Source organism: Leptopilina heterotoma, unplaced genomic scaffold (assembly GCF_015476425.1).
Source record: "Leptopilina heterotoma isolate Lh14 unplaced genomic scaffold, ASM1547642v1 Lhet_218, whole genome shotgun sequence".
Taxonomy (NCBI): Eukaryota; Metazoa; Arthropoda; class Insecta; order Hymenoptera; family Figitidae; genus Leptopilina; species Leptopilina heterotoma.
The window spans coordinates 637,120-662,739 of record NW_025110935.1 but is presented as its reverse complement, the minus strand read 5'-3'; the positions used below and the strand labels follow the sequence as shown (position 1 = coordinate 662,739).

The window sequence follows — 25,620 nt, the reverse complement described above, 5'->3', positions numbered from 1 at the left end:
ATTTCAAAAAATTAAACGCAATTCTTCAAAAGAATTTAATTATCCGGATAAAATTAGAATTCTTCACAGAAATTTAATTACTTTCAGGAATGTCAATAAAAGTTTTTGCAAAATTGAATTATTTTCATAAACAACAATATTTATTACAAGAATTCAATTTTTTTTAAAAGTAATAAAATTCTTCGCAAAAAATCAATTATTTACAAAGAATTCTTTAGGGTCAGGGAAAAAGTGAAAATTTTGTTTGGAAATTAAGGAAAATAAAATTTTCGTGATAACCCTGTAAAATTATTTTTTTAAAATTGATTAATGAAATTTTGTTTTAAAAGTATACGTTGAGAAGTAGAGTTTTATGTTATTATTGTTGAAGAAGAAGTTGCAGATGGATTTGTCAGTGTATGATTATAGTTGAAGCAAATGGAGGACGCATGAGACCACGCGTGCACCCTATGTGCTCATACATTTTGCATACTGATGGGGCCACTTTAGAAGCTCTCCGTTCCCATTTCCTTTCTCAAGCGTTTCCTTGTCATTTCCAAGTTTCGCTTCGAAGTCGACTTTGGCTTATTGCAGTCCCAATAGCGCAATACCAAATTGAAGAAGCATTACCGCAAGCAATCGTCTTCTATTCCAATCGTCACAATCTTTTTCAAAACAATTTTCCCCTTATCAATATGGATTTTTCAGCTTTTTCTCTTCAATTTTCTGCAAAGGAGCAATTTTTACAATTTCCTTCTAAAGGAAATCATTTTTTTTCCCAACAATAATATGGCAAAATTTTTAGTTTTGTTTTTGATATTCATTCATCTTCGCTGAATGTATAGTTCTATTTCTTTTAATATATTTTGTCTTAGAATTCGTGGTAATTTCATAGTTTATGAGAAAGACAAAAAAGACCAAAAAAATTCAGAATTTTCTTATGAATTCTAAAAATTGAGTTTTTTCCAGTACTATTATTAAAAATCCCTGACCATTTTTATTTTCCCTGAATTCTCTGATCTGTGGCAACCCAGTTTTGAAAAGATTTTTTTTTCTTTTCCTTAAAATTGAAAACTTATCATACTTTTTTTCTTGTGACTCATTCTCTTTATGAGAGAGAATTTTTTTTGTATTTAGTAGAGTGAAAGAAAGGACGAAAAAAATTGAATGAGAATGAAATGAATATATTATTTGCAGAAAAGGCAAATTTAAATTTATTTTCTTACAGTCACTGAGGAATTTCAAGAAGCTTTAACAGAGACATTTGGGCTGCTATCAAAATGCTTTCAAGGGGTGGCTTTTTGAAAGGAAAACTGCTTTAATTCTTCTATGTAACCCACCTACTAAGTATCCGCGATAACGTCGCGTATCATCTGTCTTCAGTCTGTTCTCGACATTTTCATGGGGAAAAATAACAGCTTGGGGGAGATATCACAGTATTAATGGAATCGAAAGTTAAGACATTTTCACGCCTAAACTTATCATCTCGTGAAAGCAAAAAAATATCGTGACTTGAATACTTCATTTATACGAGAGAGCAAAGAGAATAAAGAAAAACTATAAAGAATGCAATCCCAGTGACCTGAATAGAATTCCCTGAATTCAGGAACTAATCTCGTAGAAAAACTAGAAATCGATGAAAATAGTAGTTTAATACAGTTTAGTGTAAGTAGATTGATTTTTAGCGATGTACGAGATTCTCAAATTTCTCAGACTCAGAATTGATCGTTTTTGAAATTATCTCGAGAGGGAAAAATTTAATATTCTTATATTTATTATCGTTTTTATTTTCAAAAATTTTTTTTTTAATTTTACGAAAGGATTTAATTATTTTTTAAAATTTTAATAAATCCTTCTAAACAATTCAATTCTTTTTTTAAATAGTAAAATCTTTACAGTTTTATGATTTTCAAAACAATTTTAAATTAATTCCTCGGATAAATTCAATTATTTTACATATAATATTATTTTACAAAATTTTACAAAATTTTTTCTTTTTAAATATAAATTTTTTAAATAATTTCATAATCAAAATTTAAGAAATTTACTTATTAAGTACAGAATTAATTATTACTGTTCATATTTTCAAAAAATTTTAATAAAATTTCACGAAAGAATTCAATTATTTTCTAAAATTTTAATAAATCCTTCTAAACAATTCAATTATTTTTTTAAATAGTAAAATCTTTACAAAAATCGAATTATTTTCAAAACAATTTTTAATTGAATTCCTCGGAAGAATTCAATTTTTAAAAAAAATTTTAACACATTTCGAAAAAAATAAATTTTTATCTAAAATTTTAATAAAGCCTTCGAAAAATTCAATTATTTTTATAAATAGTAAAATTCTTCAAAAAAACTCAATTAATTTTATAAATACAAAAATTCTTTGCAGGAATTAAATAATTTTTAATCCAATTTAAATAAAATTGCAAGAAAGAATTTAATTATTTTCAAAAATTTCCATAAAATTCCATTTCAAGAAGAATTTAAAATTCTCTAAAAATAATTAAATTATTCTCATTATATTTTTAAAAAATTCTATGTAAAAATTAAATTACTTTCAATGCAATTTTTAAATATATTTGTCAAAAAAAAATTGAAAGAATTCAATTATTTTCAAAAAATAGTAAAATTCTTGTAATAAATTCATTTATTTTGAATATAATTTTTAAAATAATTGAAATGTTGACGAAAATTTTATTAAAATTTTAGAAAATAATTGTATTTCGGAGAAAAATTTTATTATTTATAAATATAATTGAATTTTGCAAAGAATTTTATTCAATTACATATAAATTATTATCGACATAATTGAATTCTGTTTAAGAATTATTTATGTAAATAATAAAATTCTTAGAAAGAAGTTTATTAAAAACTTAAAGAATAATTGAAATATTTCAAAAAAATGTAATTAAAATTGTATTGAAAACAATTGATTTCTTTCGAACAATTTCATTAAAATATTTGAAAATAATTGAATTCCTGTGAAAAATTCTAATATTTTTGTAAATAATTGAATTCTTCCAAAGAATTAAAAAAAACATTTTAAACACAAAAGAATTTAATTATTTTCAAAAATTTCCATAAAATTGCAATTTCAACAAGAATTTAAAATTCTCTAAAAATAGTTCAATTATTCTCAAAATATTTTTAAAAAATTCTGTATAAAAATTATACTTTCAATGCAATTTTTAAATATATTCGTCAAAAAAGAAAATTGAAAGAATTCAATTATTTTCAAAAAATAATAAAATTCTTCTGATGAATTCAATTATTTTGAATATACTTAATTTTAATAAATTTCTTTAAAGAAATTCAATTATTTTCAAAACAACTTTATTGAATTTTTAGAAAAGATTTCATTATTTTTAAATATTTCTATAAAATTCTTCATAACAATTTAATGATTTCTTAAAATTTTAATAAATTCTTCGAAATATTTCAATTATTTTTATAAATAGTAAAATTTATTCTTCGCAATAATTCAATTATTTTTATAAATAGTAAAATCCTTTGCAGAAATTCAATTCTTTTCAAAACAATTTTAATAGAATTTCTCGAAAGAATTTAAAATTTCAAATATTAACATAAAATTCTTTTTTTTTCTAAAATTTTAATAAATTCTTCGGAACAATTAAATAATTTTTATAAATAGTAAAATTCTTCGCAAGAATTCAATTATTTTCAATACAATTTTAATAAAATTCTTCTTTATAAAATTTAATTGCTTTTAAAATTTTTAATTAAAATTATTAAAGAAACTCCATTAGTTTAAAAAAAAATTCAAACAAATTCTTCAAAAGAATTTAATTAGGATTTTTAAACATTTTAATAAAATTCTTCGCGAGAATTCAGTTATTTTCCTAAATAATAAAATTCTTTGCAAAAATTCAGTTATTTTCCTAAATAATAAAATTCTTTGAAGGAATTCTATTATCATAAAATTTTTTGATAAAATTCTTCGCAAAAATTCGATGATTTTCAATACATTAATTTTAAAATTAAAAATATTTGAAAATAAAAATTATAAAAGAATAAGAAACAAAAAGCAAACAACAATTAGAATTAAATTTTCAAATTATATTATAATTTAAAATTTTAAAGTATATAAAAAAAACTTTAATAAATTTTGATACTAATTTCAAATTTGACATCAGATTTTCAAAATTCAAAATAATTAAACTTTCTTGTACGAGAAAAATTGAATTTCGCAAAAAATTGTTATCTGATACCTAAATTAAAAATAATCTTCATTACGAAATTTTTAATTATTCTGAATAATAGAGAAGGTAAAAAAATTATTATAAATTTAACTTTCTGAACGAAGAATATAAATAATATTTTTTTAGAGAATTTCCACTATTTTTAATTCGCTAATTTTCAAAAAAATTTCGAAAAAATCAATTATTTAACGAAATTTTATGCAATTTATTTTTCACAATAATTCAATTACTTTCACTAATAATACAATTTTTCGAGGAAATTCAATTTGAAAAAAAAATTTCTCGTTAAAATTCTAAGCAAGAATTCAATTCTTCTCTGTAATTTAATTATTTTTGAGAATTATAATAAAATTCCTAGCAACTATTAAATTATTTTCATAAGTAATAAAATGCTTTTTAGGAATTCAATTATTTTCAAAAAAATTTAATAAAATTTCCTACAGACATTCAATTATTGCCAAATTTTTTAATAGGATTCTTTGTAAAATTTAATTATCTTTAAAAAACTTTTCGCAATTCAATGATTTTCAATATCTACTATTTTCATAAAATTTCCAAATAGAATTCAACTATTTAAAAAGTGGTTTGTAAAAATTTTCGTAAGAATTCAATTCTTTTCAAGAATAATAAAATTTTTCATCTATTCAATTATTGAAATTAGAATTTGCATAAAATTATTCGAAAGAAATGAATTATTTAAAAATTTTTATAAAATTCTTTGCAAGAATATAATTATTTTTTATAAATATATATATTTTGAATTCTTTCATGAATAATAAAATTCGTTGCAGGAGTTCAATTTATTAGCAGGATAAGAAAAAAGTAAATATTTTTGATGAAAATTAGAAAAAAGTCAGGAAAATAAAAAATATAGAATGGAATTTTTGTCAATTTTGTGAAGTGAATATAAAGAGTTTTTTTTTGTTTTTTTTTTGACATTAAAAAAATGACAATAAACCACAAAAATTAATTTTCAAAATAAACAAATGAATGTAGAGAACTTGCTAACGGAAAGGAAACTTACGATTATTATAAAGATGACCGAGAGATAAAATCATTAATTTATATTATAAGAATATTGTTACTGTAAGTTCATCAAAATTATTTTCATCATTTTAATTCAATTATTATTTTCTAGAATTTTATATTATTTTTTAATAATATTGAATTCCTTGTAAAAAATTTATTATTTACGAAAATAATTGAATTACTGTGAAATTTTTATTATTTATGAAAATAATTAAATGTTTGCATAACAATTTTATTAAATATTTTTTTTAAATAATTGAATTCTTTTTTGGGAAATTTTATTAAAATATTGTAGATATTGAAAATCATTGAAATTAGAAAAATGCATTTTATTTTTGAAAATAATTGAAATTAGGACGAATATTTGTTTGTCATTTATGAAAATAATTGAACTTTGGACAAGAATTTTGTTATTTATAAAGATAATTGTGATTTTTACGAAATTTTTTTTTTAATTTTGTACATAATTGAATTTTATAAGATGAATTTTATTTTTCTGTTGAAAATAATTGAGGGGCTGGATGCTATAAGGGGATACGTGCCATTTACTTAACATGGCGCGTATCCCCTTATAGCATCCAGCCGCTCAATTGAATTTCTGCAATTATTTGTAATTTCTCCAATATTGAAATTTTTTTATAGTGTTTTCAAAAAAAATTTAAATTAGGAAATTTTCAAATTCTATTATTTTTAAAATTGATAATTTTATTTTAAAAAAAAAGGTAGTATAAGAAGTTAGTTGTTGCTAGTTCGTAAATTAAAGTTGATAATTTTTGAAATGATGTCATAACGGATTTGAATGAAATGGAGAAAAAAAAGGAAAAAATTCATTTCACTTTCAGGTGGTTGCCCCTGTTTTATTTGTCCGGGGAAATTCCGGATTATTTGAAATCAATCCAGAACCCTTTTTCCTCGGGATGAGAGAAAGGATCACTAGCGAACACCCACACCATCTAGCTTGCTAACCAACTTCTCTGATCGAGTTTTCATCCAAGCTTCTTGTTTCCGTCGATGGAAAACCCCTGTGGCCCAGTACCGATTTTTATTCCAGCCACACCAACTTCATTTATAACTTGGTTCACTTCCGGAATTAACCGGAACCCTATTGAGGGACAATGCAACTGTACAGTCAACGATATTGACCAAAACGAATGAATAACCGAAAAAAAACTATTATACTTTCTCTCTCTCTATATATATATTTATATATAATGAAATAAAATGAAATAGGTTCGGGAAAAAATTTCTTTGTATAGAAACAAACTTTTTTGAGTATACATAGTACAATGTTGACAAATACATTGAGAATATTTGAATTTCTTTTTTATTTAATCATTGTCTATTTTCAATTTCTTATGGGTTTTTGTCGCAGAGGGAAAATAGTTTTCACTATTGCAAATTCAGCGAATCGTTTCTGATTCTGTGATGACTTTACCTTATCATGAAGATTCCTATACAAACATATAAATTGAGAAGATAATCCTGAGAACGTAAAAGAGCGACAGTGACGAAGACGGAAGTAAAACCCAGAAGTGGCTTTTTCTATTGATTTTCAAAATTAAAGTTTCTTTAGGTTGAGAAAATCCTCGTATCATCATCGATATTCTCCGTTGAGAAAAAGAAAAAAAAGAAATAGTCAATATCAAAGGATTCCTTTCATTTTCATGCAATTTTTCCAATTATGGTTAAGACAGGATTAATCAGATATACAGACTATCGAAGCAAATTGTGCGAATGCTACATTTTTCAGCACTACAGAAAGAAGCATATATTTTTCACAATCATTTTTATTAAAAGTACTGAAAAAAATTAATTTTTAGAATTTATTAGAAAATTTTGAATTTTTGTGTCTTTTGTTTGTCTCATAAACTAGGAAATTACCACGAATTCTATAATAGAAAACATTCAATTTTTTCTATGTCTGATGACAATAATTTCTTTTTAAATGACTTTATTCTTGAAAAACTATCATAAAATTATTACTTAGAAATTATTTATTGATTACAATTTAGAATTTACAAATGATTGCAGAAATTCAATTATTTTCAAAAGAAATAAAAGTCTTCACGGAAATTCAATTATTTACGATTTTTTTTTATAAATTTCTTTGCAATAATTCAATTACTTTGATAAATAATAATAACATTTTTTACTGGGATTCAATTATTTTCAAAAGTAATAAAATTCTTCTATAAAATTCAATTATTTTCCAAAATTTTCCATAATTCAATCATTTTCATTATCTACTTTTTTGTAACAAAATTTTCTAAAAAAAACACAATTATTTTCAAAAAAAAATTTATTAAAAGTCCACGCAAACATTTAATTATTTTCATAAATAATAAAAATTTCACAGGAAATTTTTTATTTTTTTTCGCAATAATTCAATTTTTTTTATAAATAATAAAATATTTTTCAGGGATTCAATTATTTTTATAAATAATAAAATTCTTTATAGGAATTAAATTATTTTAAACACAATTTGAATCGAATTCGACAAAAGAATTTAATTATTTAAAAATTTGTAGATAAAATTCTTCACGAAAATTCAATTTTAAGAAATATTCAATTACCGTCAACCGGGGCTATTTTGTGCACCAAATAGCTTTTTTTTTATTCAAAGATTTATTTAAATTCAGAATTAAGAGAATAAAGAAAATCAACTTTTGATATATGTTGTGGACATCCTTCTGAAGCTTTCCTATAAATTTGGCAAAGAAAAAAATTTTTTTGTCTTAGTTATAGTCATTGAAAGTCGTGCACACAATAACTCCCGGGATGGGGCTATTTTGTGCATCGAACTTTGTTTTCCTATAATGTTGCGTAAACATTTTTTTAATCGTTTCTGCTTCATGAAATCTTTTGTGTATATATTTGAGAGTAAGTTAAAAAAAGAATGACCTAGTAAAATTTTTTTTGTAGATATATTATACAAAAAATATAAAATAAAGCACTAAAATTTTGCTAAAATCTGAATTTACTAAACATTAACAATCTTTCTTTAAATTGTATATTACGCAGATAGTAAATAACATTTTTTTTTTTTTTTAATATATATTTTATAATAATATACTAATATAATTATAAAATGATCGTTTAAACACTTATAAATAACTTTAAAACATCATTTCAATAGGAGCTTTTTTAATAGTTTTGAATGATATTTTTAAAAAACTTGAAATAAATATTTTTAAGGTTAAATAGATAACAATTTAATATCTAATATGCTTTTCAAGTCATTTTAAGAGAAACGAGAAAATAGTTTTAAAACTAATTTGAAAAACTTATAAATATTAATTAATGTTCATTTTTTGAGGTAACGTTGTGCAGCGGCTGAGCTTTTAATCGTTTTAATGATTTTAATTAACGTATTTACAGTTTTTTGACAGAAAAGTAAGACAAAAATGTATTAAAATGATAAACAGAATCTTCTTTACTTACTAAATAAAACATTTATGAAAAATATTTGATTTTTTTAAGTGCACAAAATAGCCCCATGGAATCCTGGTTTTTCAGTTTTTTCCACTTTTCTCTTAAAATAATGAATAAAAAATTAGCGCATTACGTATGTATCATCACAACACAATTGACAACAAATATCTAACTCAGTTTATGAGACACATTAAAACTCTAGAAGATCTGGTATAATTTTTCCGAACTTTCAAAATTTTTTAAACAAATTTTCCGTTTTTAGGAATTTTTTTCTCTTAATTGACAAAGAATTAAATAATAAAATTTAGTGCTCTCTATTGTCATGTAATCAAACTTTCATTTTACAAAATAGCACATTAAAATAATTCATTTTAATAATTTTTTTCATCAAAAAACTCGCGTGCACAAAATAGCCCCCGGATGCACAAAATAGCCCCAGTTGACGGTATTCAATAAAATATGTATTTCTGGAGTAATTCAATTATTTTCCAAAGTAATAGAATTCTACGCAGAAATTTTATTATTATTCTGAAAAGTAATAAAATTCTTTGCCAAAATTCAGTTATTTTGAAAATATTTTAAAATTTCTCGTCAAAATTTTAATTATTTTTATAAATAAAAAAATCTTCCAAATTCAATTATTTTCAAAAATTTCAATTTTCCACTATTTTTAATGATTTTGAATATCTACTATATTAATAAAATTTTTCAAAAGAATTCCATTAGTTAAAAAAACTTTTTATAAAATTCTACGCAAACATTTTATTCTTTTCATAAATAACAAAAATTTCACAGGAATTCAATTATTTACAAAATTTTTAATAAATTTCGTCGCAATAATTCTATAATTTTCATAAATATAATGAAATTTTTTAAGGGTATTGAATTATTTTCATAAATAAGAAAATTCTTTTTAGGAATTCAATTATTTAAAAATTTCTTTATAAAATTCATTACGAAAATTTAATTTTAAGAAATATTCAATTATTCAATAAATTATGTACCTCAGCAGAATTTGAATTATTTTTAAAAATAATAGAATTCTTCTCAGAAATTCAATAATTATTCTCAAAAGTAATAAAATTCTTTGCAAAAATTCAATTATTTTGAAAAATTTTGGAAAATACGACTTTTCTAAAAAAATTTTGTTGAAAAATATAGAAGTAACTTTAAAAATATCGTTACCAACTTGTAGAGTTTAAAAAAACTCTTCGATTGACCTATTTTTGAACCTAATTCGATCATAAATTTCGAAATTTTGTTAGTATTTTAAAAACCAAAAATTGTGGAAGATAACACTTTCTCAACATTTTTCTTTTTTGAAAACTTTTCTTTAACTATTAAACGATTATAAACTATCTTGTTTATAAAATTCTACATAAATATTTCATTACTTTTCACGTTTAACATTTTTTACAGGGATTGAATTATTTTCAAAAGTAATAAAATTCTTCGCTAAAATTCAATTATACATTAAAAATTTATAAAAAAATTCTAGTCAAAATTTCAATTATCTTTATAAATAATAAAATTCTTCTTCGAAAATAAATTATTTTCAAAAATTTTAATAAAATTCTTTGCAAAATTTCAATTACGTGAAAAAAAATTTTAATAAAATTCTGCATAGATATTTCATTACTTTCACAGGAATTCAATTATTTACAAATTCTTTACAAATTTCTTTGCAATAATTCAATTATTTTCTTAAATAATGAAACTTATTGCAAAGTTTCAATTATTTTTAAATTTTAACACAATTTTATAGCGAATTCGGTTATCTGCACCGGAGCACTCTCGGAGTGCTCCAGAGCAGGAGTAGCATGTTCGGTTTGACAAATGTGCTCTAGTGCAGATCGTTTGGAGTATTCGCTTTAGCAGCACTGCTCCGGCGCAGATCGTTTCGAGTATTCGTTTTGGCAGCACTGCTCCGGCGCAGATCGTTATTTGTGTTCGAATTAAGAAGTGTGCACTCTCAAGGATCGAAAGGTGCAACAAAATTTGCTCCCACAATTTTGTTAGTGCAGTTTAAAAAAATGTCAAGAGAAGCGGCAAATTTAAAAATTTCACTTCTAACAGATTTAATTGACACCTCTAGCGATAGTAGTGAAGACGAATTATGTTTTTTATAATGAATTTTGTATTTAGAGAAAGACTAACATTCAATATTTTAATATTTAATAAAAACAGTAAATAATTTTCAATATTTTTAATATTTAAATAAAAATACTCATTATAAAGTAATTATTTGGTCTCAAAGAAATAACCTTTTCACTTATTTTATTATTGTTGTTGTTAGTAGTTCAAAATGTCAAATAATGTAAACAAAATTTATATCAGAAATATTATTCGATAATTTTGTGATTAACAATTCTGCTATATCAAAACATTGACCGAATAAGATTTTAAAATTCTAATAAAAATATCAAATTTTTTGCTTTTAAAAATATTATTTATGTATACATCATAAAATATTTAATTTTAAGTAAAATAATTTTACATTTAAGAAGAAAATATATTGCATAATATAATGTATAATAATATATATAATATAATAAATATAATATTATATAATATAAGTTTAATTAAATTTAAACTTCGCGCCAAACGAGCAGTGTATGCTTTACACCATAGCAGTTCATGTTGTGCTCCTGCTCCAAAAACAGTCGAACTTTGCCAGTGTTCATGACGTCATAGATTGCCTCAGAGTAGAGCACAGCTTTTTGAGAGCAGAGTAAACTATACTCCTACACCGAGCAAGATCGCTCTCGGAGCAGATAACCGAATTCGCTATTAGTCGAATTCTTCGAAAAATGTAATTATTCTTAGAAATTTGTTGATGAGATTCTTCTTGAGAATTCAAAATTGAATTTTAAAATTTTAAACTTTTTTAAGAAACATTCAATTCTTCAATAAATTATCTATTTTTGTATTTAAATAATTTAATTATCGTAGAATTTACAATCAAAAATTGATTTAAAAATGAATTTCAGTTAAAATTTTAGATAATAATAATAATTCTATAGAACTAATTTTTCTTTAATTTAAAATTTTTTAATTATGTAACGCAATTCTTCAAAAGAATTCAATTATATTGATAAATATTAAAATTCTTCCTAGAAATTTAATTATTTTTAGGAATTTTAATAAAAGTCTTTGCAAAATTCAATAATTATTTTCATAAATAACAATATTTATTACAGGAATTCAATTATTTTCAAAAGTAATAAAATACTTCGCAAAAATTTAATTATTTTCAAAATTTTTTTAAATATTATCGTCAAGATTGCAATTATTGAAAAAATAATAATTAAATTTAAGTGATGAAAATAATTTTGAAGAAGTTACAGTAACAATATTCTTATAATATAAAATAATGATTTTAAATTATCATTTATCTAGTTTATATAATTTATAATTTAGAATTAATATAACGGCATGTCCCGTTATTTTCAAATAAATAAATAAATAAATAAATAAATTATAAATCGTGATGAAATCGATCATTCCGAGTCGAATTCAATTATTCAAAGAAAAAATTTTAATAAAATTCGACTCAAACATTTAATTATTTTCGTAAATAATTAATCTTATCGTAGAATTTTCTATTTGAATAATTGAATTCTCGTAGAATTTTCTAATCAAAAGTTGATTTTATAATGAATTTTAGTTAAAATGTTAGATAATAATTGAATATTAAATGCAATATAGCGTGAATTTTAAGAAATAATTGAATTTTGCGAAAATCAGTAATTGCTTCGTAATTTTTAATTTTTGGTCCTTAAAGTCCATTGAATACTTTATGCTTCGAGTTTTTAATAAGAAAATAAACTTTTGTTTTTTAAATTAAAATAACTTTAAGACAACTCGACTTTTTAAATTTCAGAAAGAAAACTAGACTACTTATAATTAAAATTGAAAATTTATGCGAAAGTAAGATCATGAGCCTTAATTTGAAACAGCTATATACGTATTAAATTTAACATAAGTATCGTGTTGTAATTTGGTTCATTATGTTATCATTGAAACTAATAAAATAGCTTTACTAACTTCTAGAATATCAGAAGCGTATACTGTGCCTATTAAATAGTTGAACAAACTACAATTAAGTTCATTTGAAGTTGCTAATTGATTGCAGCCCAGAATCCACTTCAATTCTTAAGATTTAAGAAGTCGGGAGGAATATCGGCTACTCAAACATTAATTAGTAATTATAAGAAAAAAAACTCCTTTTCTCATTCTTATACACAAACTTTGTTGCTTCTTTTGTTTAAAAAAAACACAATTAAATAAAAACATAGAATTTTACTGCTCGATATATAGTGAAAGACATTGTTATAAACTTTTTATTGTTCCCCCTCCTCTTTTCTTTTTACTATCAATTCACTCATCTGATGTTGGAAAAGTTGCAGTAAGAAATGATCAAAACTTATCTCGTTTTATTCTTGAGGGATTATTATTTATGGCGTGAACACTCCAGAGATCACTAGATCACCAGAAACGACTATACTCCAAACCGAATTCACTTCCCATTATTCGTTTTCAGCGATTTTAAAGCTTAGCTTTTATTGCAATTGTTCTCTGTTCTGACAATTATGAAGAATTGTAGTCTAGTTATATTAATAGCTGAGATTCGAGAATAAAAGCATCGTCTTAATTTATATAGAAAAATATTATTTCGATTTAAGTTTAATACTTTAGAAATTTTAATGGAACTTTGCAGGAAATTGTTTTCTATTAAAATAAGACACTCTTGTTTTAATTAAATTTACAATTTATTATAGTATAATAACTAGAAACCAATTTTTTTAAATAAAATTAGCAATTCTAAAATTAATAGAACGAAAAAATTTTTAATTCAAATTTTTTTTATAAAAATAAAATATTAATTGGAATATATAGTTTTAATATTATTATAATTATAATAATCATATATTCTGACATAGGGAATTTAGGAAAAAATCGGAAATTTTTATTAAAAGTACTTAAATTTTTAGAATTTACAAGAAAATTCTGTATTTTGTTTGCTTTATAAACTATGAAATGAACACGAATTCTGAGACAAACCCCCTGAATTTTTCTATTTTTGACAATAATTTATTTTTTAAAACTTAATTCTTGAAGAACAATCATAGAATTATTACTTATATGTAAATTATTTGATAAATAATTTTACTTAAATATTTCAAAATTAATTAAATTTTAAAAGAGTTGGGTTTACAATTTTTACAAATAGATAAACTCTAAAAAGCTTTAATTTGAAATTTTAGAAAATTTCAATTTTGAATGAATTTAATTAGAAATTTTGATGAACTTAGATTTTTGAAAAATTTTAATAATTCAAAATCTTCGAAAATTATTTAAATTTTTCAATATATATGTATTTAATTATTTATTAAAAATAATGGATTTATAGAAGAATTTTAGTTAAAAACAATAAAAAAAATTAAATTTTGAAAAAGTTACAAATGATTGCAGAAATTCAATTATTTTCAAAGGTAATAAAATTCTTAACATAAAATTCAATTATATTCAAAATTTACAAGAAAATCACGACAAAATCACAATTATTATCTTTATAAATAAAAAATAATTCTTCTTCAAAATTCAATTATTTTCAAAACTTTTAATAAAATTCTTGTCAAAATTTTTAATTATTATTTTCAAAAATTTTCCTCATTTCAATGATTTTCAATATCAACTATTTTAATGAAATTGTACGCAAACATTTAATTCTTTTCATAAATAATAAAAATTTGAATTTTGTTATAATTATTCAATTGTTTAAATACAAAAGTAAATTATTTATTGAATAATTGAATGTTTCTTGAAATTTAATTCTTATAAAAAATTTTATTAACAAATCTTTTAATATTTAAATTCTTTTGACGAATTTAATTTTTAAATATTTAATATTAAAAAATTTAGATCTTTTGACGAATTTTAATAAAATTTTCTAGAATAGTTACATTTTTAATATTAAATAATATTCAATTATTTAATAATGAACTTTTTTTATAAAAATTTTCTAATTAAATTCATTCAAAATTGAAATTTTCTAAAATTTAAAATTGAAACTTTTTGGAGTTTATCTATTTTTAAAAATTGTAAACACAACTATTTTAAAATTCAAATTAAAAATTCAGTTTTTTCTCAATAATTCAATTATTTTCACAAATAATGAAATTCATCGCAGTATTTCAATTATTTTTAATACAATTTTAATCGAATTCCTTGAAAAATGTAATAATTCTAAAAAATTTATTAAAATTGTTCGAAAGAATTCAATTGTTTAAAAATTAGTTGATAAAATTCTTCATAAGAATTAAATTTTAAGAAACATTAAATTATTCAATAAATAATTTACTTAATTGTATTTAAATAATTGAATTCTCGTAGAATTTTCTAATAAAAAATGATTTGAAAAAATGAATTTTAGTTTAAATTTCAGACAATAATAGAATATGAAAATAATTTTTAAGAAGTTACACCTAATAATATTCTTATAATATAAAATAATTATTTTAATACTCGATCCTCTTTAATTTTATTATAAAACACATGAAGAAATCGATCACTCCGAGTCTTCGACTCGGAGCAATCGATATCTTCATGTTTTATAACAATTAACAATACTTTTATTTCATAATTTTTTTTAATTTTAAAAAGGTATGAATTTGAATGTTTTGAAGAATTTTAATTCCTACGAAAAAATAATAATTAAATATTTAAAATATTAAAAAAAATTATTGTTAACATTAAATTATTGTTTTCGAATAATTTTACAATTAAAGATATTCGTAAATAAATTTAACAGAACATATTTTTCAATAAAATCAATTATCCTTTATTTTCTAAAAATTCAAAAACTTTCAGTTTCACTTGCAATTAAATTTTCTAATTGACAAATATAATTTATAAACATTGTTTTCCTTTATTTTTAAAAAACTGAATGTTATTAAAACAATTGAATTTAAGAAATATAATTGATGTACCTAAATTGTTAATTATTTCCTTATAAAAATTGAGAATTTTCTGCAAAAATATTAAGAAACGGGAATGTCTGATGTTTTTCTTCTCAAAAGAAAAAAATGAGTTTGTAAACAATATTGTTATTGAGAAATAAAAATTATATTTCCTACTTCTTAATTAAATTTTTTTGAACAATTAATGATTTTCAAGTATTTTTTATAAATAAAAAGGAGAATAATTTGCATGATAATTTAGATCAGTCAAACGAAATTTGTTATAGAAAAAAGTATATAACAAACAAAATGGGTATATTTTTTATTTGTTAATCATAATTTTTTTTAAATTTTCTAAATTGTAATATTATTTTATTATAAATGTTGAAAAAATACCTGCATATTTTCGATTTTTTTAATTTTTATTTATATTTTTTAAAGAAAAAAAAAACAAAAGCATACACAGAAACTAACTTTAAACTGCGGTCAGAATAAATGAAAGAATATGATGATGAATATAGTTAATAATAATAGTTTATTTTAACGTAACAAAATTTTCAGTCACGATATACAAATAAAAAGTGATATTGCGACCACTTTCTTTGAGTGAATTTTTATTATTTCACTATTGTACGTGATAAAGATGCGGTCATTTTGAGAGAAAAGAAAAATTGGAGCGGATTATTCTAAACAGGTCGCTGGGTCGATTTAGATCACTTTCCTCTATTCAATTAGTTCTAAAAGACAAATATATACATAACTGCGCTTGAAAATTTGAAATCTCGGTAGTTCACTGATTATTTAAGAAAGATATTCTGAATTCATCTGCACAATGGAGTCGATCGATAAGATAAAGATATAGCAGTACAGTTAGCATTCTGGCATTATTTCACTTGAAGATAAATTAGGTTAAAATGATTTACATATGAAAAGTGTCTTGAGAGATCGTGGATTACTCTATCACATTATTCATAGGCGGACTTTTTTTTATTTTAGTTTTTTCTTTCTTTGTTTTTTTTTTTTTGTTCAACCAACGATATTGTATTATCAAAAGGTGAAAAATATTTAAATTCCTACATCCATACTATATATACTCTCTAAATTTGAATCAGTGAATTTAACTGCGCGGATAACCTTATATGAGTATATGTATAGAATATAGCGAGACTGTTATCCAGGGAAATTTATACTAATACAAATTTAGAGAGTAAAAATTTTTAGAATGCTTTTTATGTTTACACTAGTGGAGCATGAAACATAAATTCTTCTTTCTATAGTTTGCTATTTTCTTTTTTTCTTTTTCGTTACAAAAATTGTTTTTGTGTTCATGCAGTCGGTCAATAAAATTGGGTACATATTTGATAGGATTTTTTTTATCTAGAGACTCTAGAGCTTATTTCTTGCAAAATTTATAAATAAATCTGAATTCAATTATTTTCATCATTTCAGTTCAATTATTATTTTCTACAATTTTTAACTAAAATTCTTCTTTAAATCAATTAAGAATACTTACGTTTTTCGAGAAATTTGATTAAAATTGTAAATAATTGAAATTTTATGATGAGTTTAATTTTATTTATGAAAATAATTAAATGTTTGAGTCAAATTTTATTAATAAATTTTTTCTTTGAATTATTGAATTCGACTCGGAATTATCGATTTCATCATGTTTTATAATAATTCTAAATTATAAATTAGATAATAGATAAATTAAAATTATTATTTTATATTATAAGAATATTGTTACTGTAACTAATTGTGTTAAAAAATAATTGAAACTCTGCAATAAGTTTCATTATTTCAGAAAATAATTGAATTATTTCAAAGAAATTTGTAAATAATTTAATTTGTAAATAATTAAATATTTATATGTAGAATTTTATTAAAATTTTTTTCAAGTAATTGAAATTTTGCAAAGAATTTTATTAAAATTTGTGAAAATAATTTATTTTTGGAGAAGAATTTTATTATTTGTAAAGATAATTGAAATTTTGACTAGAATTTTTAAAAATTTTAATGTATAATTGAATTTTTGCAAAGAATTATATTACTTTTGAGAATAATTATTGAATTTCTGCGATGAATTCTATTACTTTTGAAAATAATTGAATTTGTGCAGAATTACATATTTTATTGAATAAATAATTGAATATTTCTTAAAATTGAATTTTCGTAAAGAATTTTATCTATAAATATTTAAATAATTGAATTCTTTCGAGTTTACAAAGAATTTAAAAAAGATTTTAAGTCTAATTACATTTTTTGAGGAATTTGATTAAAATTGTATTAAAAATAATTGAAATTATGGGATGAGTTTTATTATTTATGATAATAATAATTGTTTGCGTAAAATTTTATTAATTTATTTTTTAAATAATTGAATTTTGGAAATTTTTTTTTAAATTAATAGATAATGAAAATCATTGAATTAAGTAAAATATATATGTATACATTGTTCTCAATAATAAAATAAATATTTATTTGCAAATAATTAACTATTGTATTATTTATATATTACTTCTTTTTATTAGTGCAAAGAATATCTAAAATAGATGAAACTAAAATGTTTTTTAGAAACCTGAAATTTTTAAATTATAATTGGCACGGATGCAATGTTATTGCAAAATAGAAAAAAGAAATTGAAACCCTTTTTATTATAACAAGTTTTAAAAATTTGTTTTCAAAACAATATATTTTTTCTGGTTTAATTAAAAAAATATTTGTAATATTAAACTTTTTTTTATTTAACGGAATTTTTGTCCTATGTAACAAATAGTTTGATATAAAATTTTTTTTTCATGGTCTAAATAAAAGTATTCTTTTTTATGAAAAATATCTTCATCCAATATTTTAATTTGTTTGTATACGAACAATCTATTAATTGAAACCATATGCTGTCTTTAATAAATAAAAGAGTTATGAATATGTTTCTTTTTTTTAAATTGTAAATGTTGATTGAAAAAAAAATTAAGACTGTTTTCAGATTTTTACTCTATATTCTTGTACTTGGAGTTTAAATATATATTTTTTTAAATTGAACTCATTTTTTTGGTTTAAACTTTAAAATAAAATTAATCAAACAATTCATAATTCAACTTATTAAGACGGTTAAAGTTAACATCAATTTAATTAAATTGAAAATAATTATAAACTATACGAATTATTGTAAATTTCCATTTTTCCTAAATCTCAAGGACTCTTTTTTTTACATCTGCAGAATAATTCTTATTTGTATAATTTATGTTGAAATCTATTATGAAATTTACTAAGAGATCTCAACAAAGATAATATATACAAAACATTGAAATATAAATGTTAAATAATACCTTAAATTCTCTAATTAAATAAAGGAGGAAAAATAATAAAGTATTTCAAAATTAGTGAGATGTCGAAGTGCTTTATGTTCATTCTAATAAAAGAAGAAAATTTAACTACTTTAGAAGCTATAAAGATTCCTTTGCGTGTTTATGACTATCCTGGGAAAAGAATATTAATGAATTTCAAAGTATGATATCCGGATGGACACGGCGACAGCTTTATCACGCCTTTGAAATTTCTCTTTTGCTTGTTATATAAAGAACGCAAATTCTTATTACGCCCGTCGCGTCGCGCTAATTAAAATTTTACCTGAAAAAGCTGCGATTAAACCAGTCAACAGCAGTTGTTGGAAAACAGTTAAATAAGAAAAAGAAATTAACTTTTCATTCTCATTATTATAATTGCTTTACTTTTAAAATGTATAATTATGTTTTGTATGTTTAAATATTATTATATACTAGCTGTCAGACCCGTCTTCGACGGGTTTTAGTTTCTACCAATACATTTAACAATGTTTCTACCAATCTGGAAAATCAGAAAAAAGCCGAAAATTTAATTTGACCGGAAAATTAATAATTAGTTACCAATAGCTATTTCGGTAGTATAATATTACTATTTGAATAGTCTCCACCTTTTAGCAAAAAATAAAAAATTATCAAAAATTCGAAAAACCCAATTTCTTAAAATTTAACATTTTTTTCTTCTCTTTTATATCATTAAGCTTCATTATTTTTGTGCTTTTCAAAAATAATTTACTTATTTAAAAGTCTTCAATGTTTAGTAAAAAATCTAAAATTATGGAAAATTAGCAAAAATTCAAAAAACCGAATTTCCTAAAATTCAACATTTTTTCTTCTTTTTTATGGCATTTAGCTTCATTATTTTTGTGCTCTTTAAAAATAATTTACATATTTAATAGTCTCCACCCTTTGGTAAAAAATTTAAAATTATGGAAAATTAGCAAAAATTCAAAAAACTGAATTTCTTAAAATTCAACATTTTTTCTTCTTTTTTATTGCATTTAGCTTTAATATTTTTGTGCTCTTCAAAAATATTTTACTTATTTAATAGTCTCCATTCTTTGGCAAAAAATCTAAAATTATGGAAAATTATCATAAAATATTTATTATAAAACATCTCCATTTTTAAAGTCTCTGAACTTCTTTCAATTAAAGAATACTGAATGAATTGGATAAATAATTATGAATTGCATTATTTTGACTTTAAAATCCTAATCAGAGACCTTAAAAATACTACTGAATTAAACTCGATAGTAATTAATAACAATTATAATTTTTTCGATTTTTTGATATCGAAAATATTTTTATACTTACATCTTAGTCATATCATTTTTTGTGCAAAATTATGCGAAAATGTGACTAAATAACATGTAATACTTAATTATAGATAGTTTAAAAGCAGTCCATTAAAAAATATAAAATTTGGAAATTTGCGATTTTTTGAATTTTTCGAAATCATTTTTATACTTACGTCTTAGTTATAGGACAGTACTTTTTTAAAAATTATGCTAAAATTTGACTAAATGACATGTAATACTCAATTATAGAGAGTTTAAAAGCAATTTATTAAAAAATATAAAATTTAAAAAATTTCGATTTTTTGAATTTAAAAAAAAAAATTTTATACTTACATCTTAGTTATAGGACATTATTTTTGGCAAAACTATTCTAAAATGTGACTAAATAACATGTTATACTCAATTATAGAAAGTTTAAAAGCATTCTTTAAAAAAATGTAAAATTTGAAAATTTTTGATTTTTGAATTTTTCGAAAAAATTGAATATCTCCCGTTCTAATTAATATTTTTCAAATCTGTAAATTTATAAACCTTCCTTGGCCCAAGGTTTAACATTCTGCCAAATTATTTTTGAAGAGCACAAAAATAATGAAGCTTAATGATATAAAAGAGAAGAAAAAAATGTTAAATTTTAAGAAATTGGGTTTTTCGAATTTTTGATAATTTTTTATTTTTTGCTAAAAGGTGGAGACTATTCAAATAGTAATATTATACTACCGAAATAGCTATTGGTAACTAATTATTAATTTTCCGGTCAAATTAAATTTTCGGCTTTTTTCTGATTTTCCAGATTGGTAGAAACATTGTTAAATGTATTGGTAGAAACTAAAACCCGTCGAAGACGGATACGACAGCTAGTAATAAATAATAACAATGCCAATAATAATAATTATTATTAAAAAACTTATAAGAATATTTATTATAAAACATGAAGATAACGATAACTCCGAGTCTTCGACTCGAAAGTGATCCATTTCTTCATGCTTTCTAATAATTAAAAATGACCGAATGATAATTTTAAAATCATTGTTTTCATTATTTCAATTCAATTATTATTTTCTAGAATTTTTAACTAAAATTTTTCTTTAAATATCAATTATTTTTAATAATTTTTAAAAAAGTTCTTTGAGAATTTCCAAAGATATATGCAATCAAATATATATTAATTAGATAATAAAAACTTGAAATAATTTCAACAAAAAAATTCAATTAAACATTTTAAAAAAAATTAATTCTACAGAATTGTTAGTTAAAAGTCTGAAAAATACAGATTTTCAAATATTTTAATTTGAAACCTTTTCAAAATTTAATTGCTCCTAACAGATAACGTTATAATGCGTTTAATATTAAATTATTATCCAAAATTTAAAAAAATCATTTTTAAAATCAATTTTTTTAGGAAAATTCTACGAGAATTCAATTATTTAAATTCAAAAGTCATTAATTTATTGAATAATAATTAAATCTTTCTCAAAATTGAAATCTGATAAAGAATTTTATGAACAAATATTTTAATAATTTATAAAAAAATTCGTAAAAAAATGAATTCCATTGAAAATTTATAAAATTTTATAAAAAAGCTTGAATTGAGAAAAATTTATTAAAATAATTAAAATTTTGACGCAGATTTTATTAAAATTTTAGAAAATAATTCAATTTCAGAGAAGAATTTTATTAGGGATTTATAAAGATAATTGAAATTTCGACGGGAATTTAAAAAATTTTTTTAAAGTAGGTAATTGAATTATTGCAAAAAATTTTATTGCTTTTGAGAATAATTTAATTTCTGCGAAGGATTCTTTTATTTTTGAAAATAATTAAATTTTTGTAGAAATACATAATTTAATATTAATAATTGAATATTTCTTAAAAAGTTAAAATTGAATTTTCGTAATGAATTTTATGTAGAAATTTAAAAATAATTGAATCCTTTCCACGAATTCGATTAATATTGTGCTTAAAATAATTAAATCCCTAAAAAGAATTTTATTATTTATAAAAATAATTGAATACTTGTAAAAAATTGTATTATTTGTGAAAATAATTAAAATGTTGCGAAGAAATTTATAAAAAATTTGTGAATAATTGAATTCCTATGAAATTTTTATTATTTGTGAAAATAATTTTTAATTTTTGCGTACAATTTTATGAAGAGTCTTTTTTAAATAATGTAATTTTTTTGGAAAATTTTATTAATGTAGAAGAAATTGAAAATCATTAAATTGAGGAAAATTGAAAATTTTAGAAACTAATTGAATTTTGGAGATGATTTTTATTATTAATAAAAGTAATTGAAATTTTGCCTAGAATTTTTTTAAATTGTTTAACATACCTCATTGAATTTTGGAGAAGAATTTTATTACTTTTCAGAATAATTGAAATTTTGACGAGAATTTTCAAAAGTTTTTCAAAATAATTGAATTTTTGCAAAGAATTTTATAACTTTTGAGAATAATTGAATTTTTGCGTTGAATTCTATTACTATTGAAAATAATTGAATTTCTACAGAAATACATAATTTATTGAATAATTGAATGTTTTTAAAAATTGAATTCTCAAAAAGAAATTTATCAACAAATTTTTAAATAATTGAATTTTTTCGACGAATTCGATTAAAATTATGTATAAAATAATTGAATTCCTAAAAAGAATTTTATTATTTATGAAAATAATTGAATCTCTGTAAAAAGTTCTATTATTTATGCAAATAATTGAATTATTGCGACGAAATTTATTAAAAATTTCTAAATAATTGAATTTTTGGGAAATTTTTATTATTTATAATAATAATAATGTAATGTTTGCGTTGAATTTTATAAGAAAAAATTTTTAAATAATGGGATTCATTTGAAAAATTTTTGAAAATAATTAGATTTCGGAGAAGATTTTTATTATTTATGAAAAAGATTGAATTGAGGAAAATTTTTTTGAAATAATTGAAAGTTTGACAAGAATTTTATTAAAATTTTAGAAACTAATTGAATTTCGGAGAAGAATTTTATTATTTAAAAAGATAAATGATAATTGATAATTGAATTTTGATGAGAATTTAAACACATTTTTTAACATAATTTAATTTTTGCGATTTATTTATTTACATAACAACAACAATAATAATAATAATAATTATTATTATTATTATTGTTATTATTTTTTTATTTTTTTCTTCTTATTATTAATATTATTTGCACTCTTATCGAAAATAATTTTCTTATTATGTATAGTTTTATGTGAAGACAAATTGTAACCATGTCAAGCGTTAAAATACCTTACCCGGTGAGAAAGATCATGAAAGAGAATGTATCTTTGATGTTCTAATGACTTTAGTTTAGTGAAAAATAGAGTAAAAAAATAAACAAGAAGTAACAACGAAAGCTTTATAGAGGAAAGCTCTTTATTCGAAATAGAGCTTCAAATAAGTTTAGTTCGTTGCACAATTGTATACTAGACGTTTTACAACCATCGTACATTTTATTTACATGTGCACCATGCTGTGGTGTGAATTAGTGAATATATACTCCAACACTTGTCAAAAAATAAATTGAGTAAAAATACTTTTCCCTTCGAAAACACGAGAGAGTGTCTGAAAATAACATAAAAGTCTCCACGCCGCAATATATATATATATATACCATATCTTTTTAAAAGTAATTTTTATGGCATTTTATTTTTCAGCATACTTAACCCTTTGATGCTTGCTTCTTTAATTATTTTCTTCGAGAAATATTGTGTTTGTCGAGGGGGGAATTTGGGGAAGTAAGAAAGTATTTTTATTTACTGATTACTGATGGTAGTATTTTTATTTACTTTTTATTTAAAATTTTTGGCTCTTTTTTCGGTTTTTTAATAAACAATTTGGTAATAATGGGAAAAGAAATCGAATATATAGAGAGTTGTTAGTAATATTGACTCTGGAGGAAAAAAACAAGTTTGATTGAAATCCGCACAGAACCTGACACAATAGTGTGAGGCAAAAAAAAAACGAAGAGAAAAAAAAGAAGAATACGACAAAATGGTAGCTGAAGATAATTGGACCGGCTTGAGCAGATACTGTCAAAAGTCTACCGTACAAAAGCTCCTAAGGATTACAAAGCAGAGTCAAGATCTCCTTGACCTACATTTGAAAATAGTTTCCTTGAAAGATTCAGCTAGGCTGACGATTCCTTCATGTATGACTGGATTTTTGAACCTAAACCTTAATGAAAAATGAACCTTCATTTCTCAGTTCCGGTGACAAAGTTTATTCTTGACACTAAATTATTTCTCTCTTTCTCTCTCTCACACTCTCTTTCTCTCCCACAGGGCAATATCATTTTATTCCATTAAATTATTAATATAATCTTATATGGAGAAGGGGAACGAGATTAGTTTCAGAATGAAAAAGTGGACAGAAAAGTGATTTCTAGGAATGTCAACTTGTAAGGAAGAAAAATATTAAAAATAAAAAACAAAATCGGTTATCAAAAAGTAATTTTGTGTTTACCGAGAAATAAAATAATTCATTCATTCAATTGACTTTGTGATTTATTTTTTAAACTAGCAAATGTTACGCGCGAGCGGAACGAGACATTCAATTATTTATTATTGTTATGTAAATTACAAAATTTTTTCTTTTTAAATATAAATTTTTTAAATAATTTCATAATCAAAATTTAAGAAATTCACTTATTAAGTACAAAATTAATTATTACTGTTCATATTTTCAAAAAATTGTAATAAAATTTCACGAAAGAATTCAATTATTTTCTAAAATTTAAATAAATCCTTCTAAACAATTCAATTATTTTTTTAAATAGTAAAATCTTTACAAAAATCGAATTATTTTCAAAACAATTTTTAATTGTATTCCTCGGAAGAATTCAATTTTTAAAAAAAATTTTAACACATTTCGAAAAAAAAAATTTTTATCTAAAATTTTAATAAAGCCTTCGAAAAAATTCAATTACCTTCGAAAAAATTCAATTATTTTTATAAATAGTAAAATTCTTCGAAAAAACTCAATTAATTTTATAAATACAAAAATTTAATTTAATTATTTTCAAAAATTTCCATAAAATTCAATTTCATGAAGAATTTAAAATTCTCTAAAAATAATTAAATTATTCTCAAAATATTTTTAAAAAATTCTATGTAAAAATTAAATTACTTTCAATGCAATTTTTAAATATATTTGTCAAAAAAAAAAATTGAAAGAATTCAATTATTTTCAAAAAATACTAAAATTCTTGTAATGAATTCAATTATTTTGAATATAATTTTTAAAATAATTGAAATATTGACGAGAATTTTATTAAAATTTTAGAAAATAATTGTATTTCGGAGAGAAATTTTATTATTTATAAATATAATTGAATTT

The 25,620-nt window shown here is 21.3% G+C and overlaps 1 protein-coding gene across 1 annotated transcript in view; it reads left to right on the top strand.

Annotated features, from left to right (window-relative positions):
- The window catches only part of LOC122501897 (basement membrane-specific heparan sulfate proteoglycan core protein-like), a 185,101-nt gene that overhangs the window by 104,619 nt on the left and 54,862 nt on the right, over window positions 1-25,620 (top strand). The window lies entirely within an intron of this gene.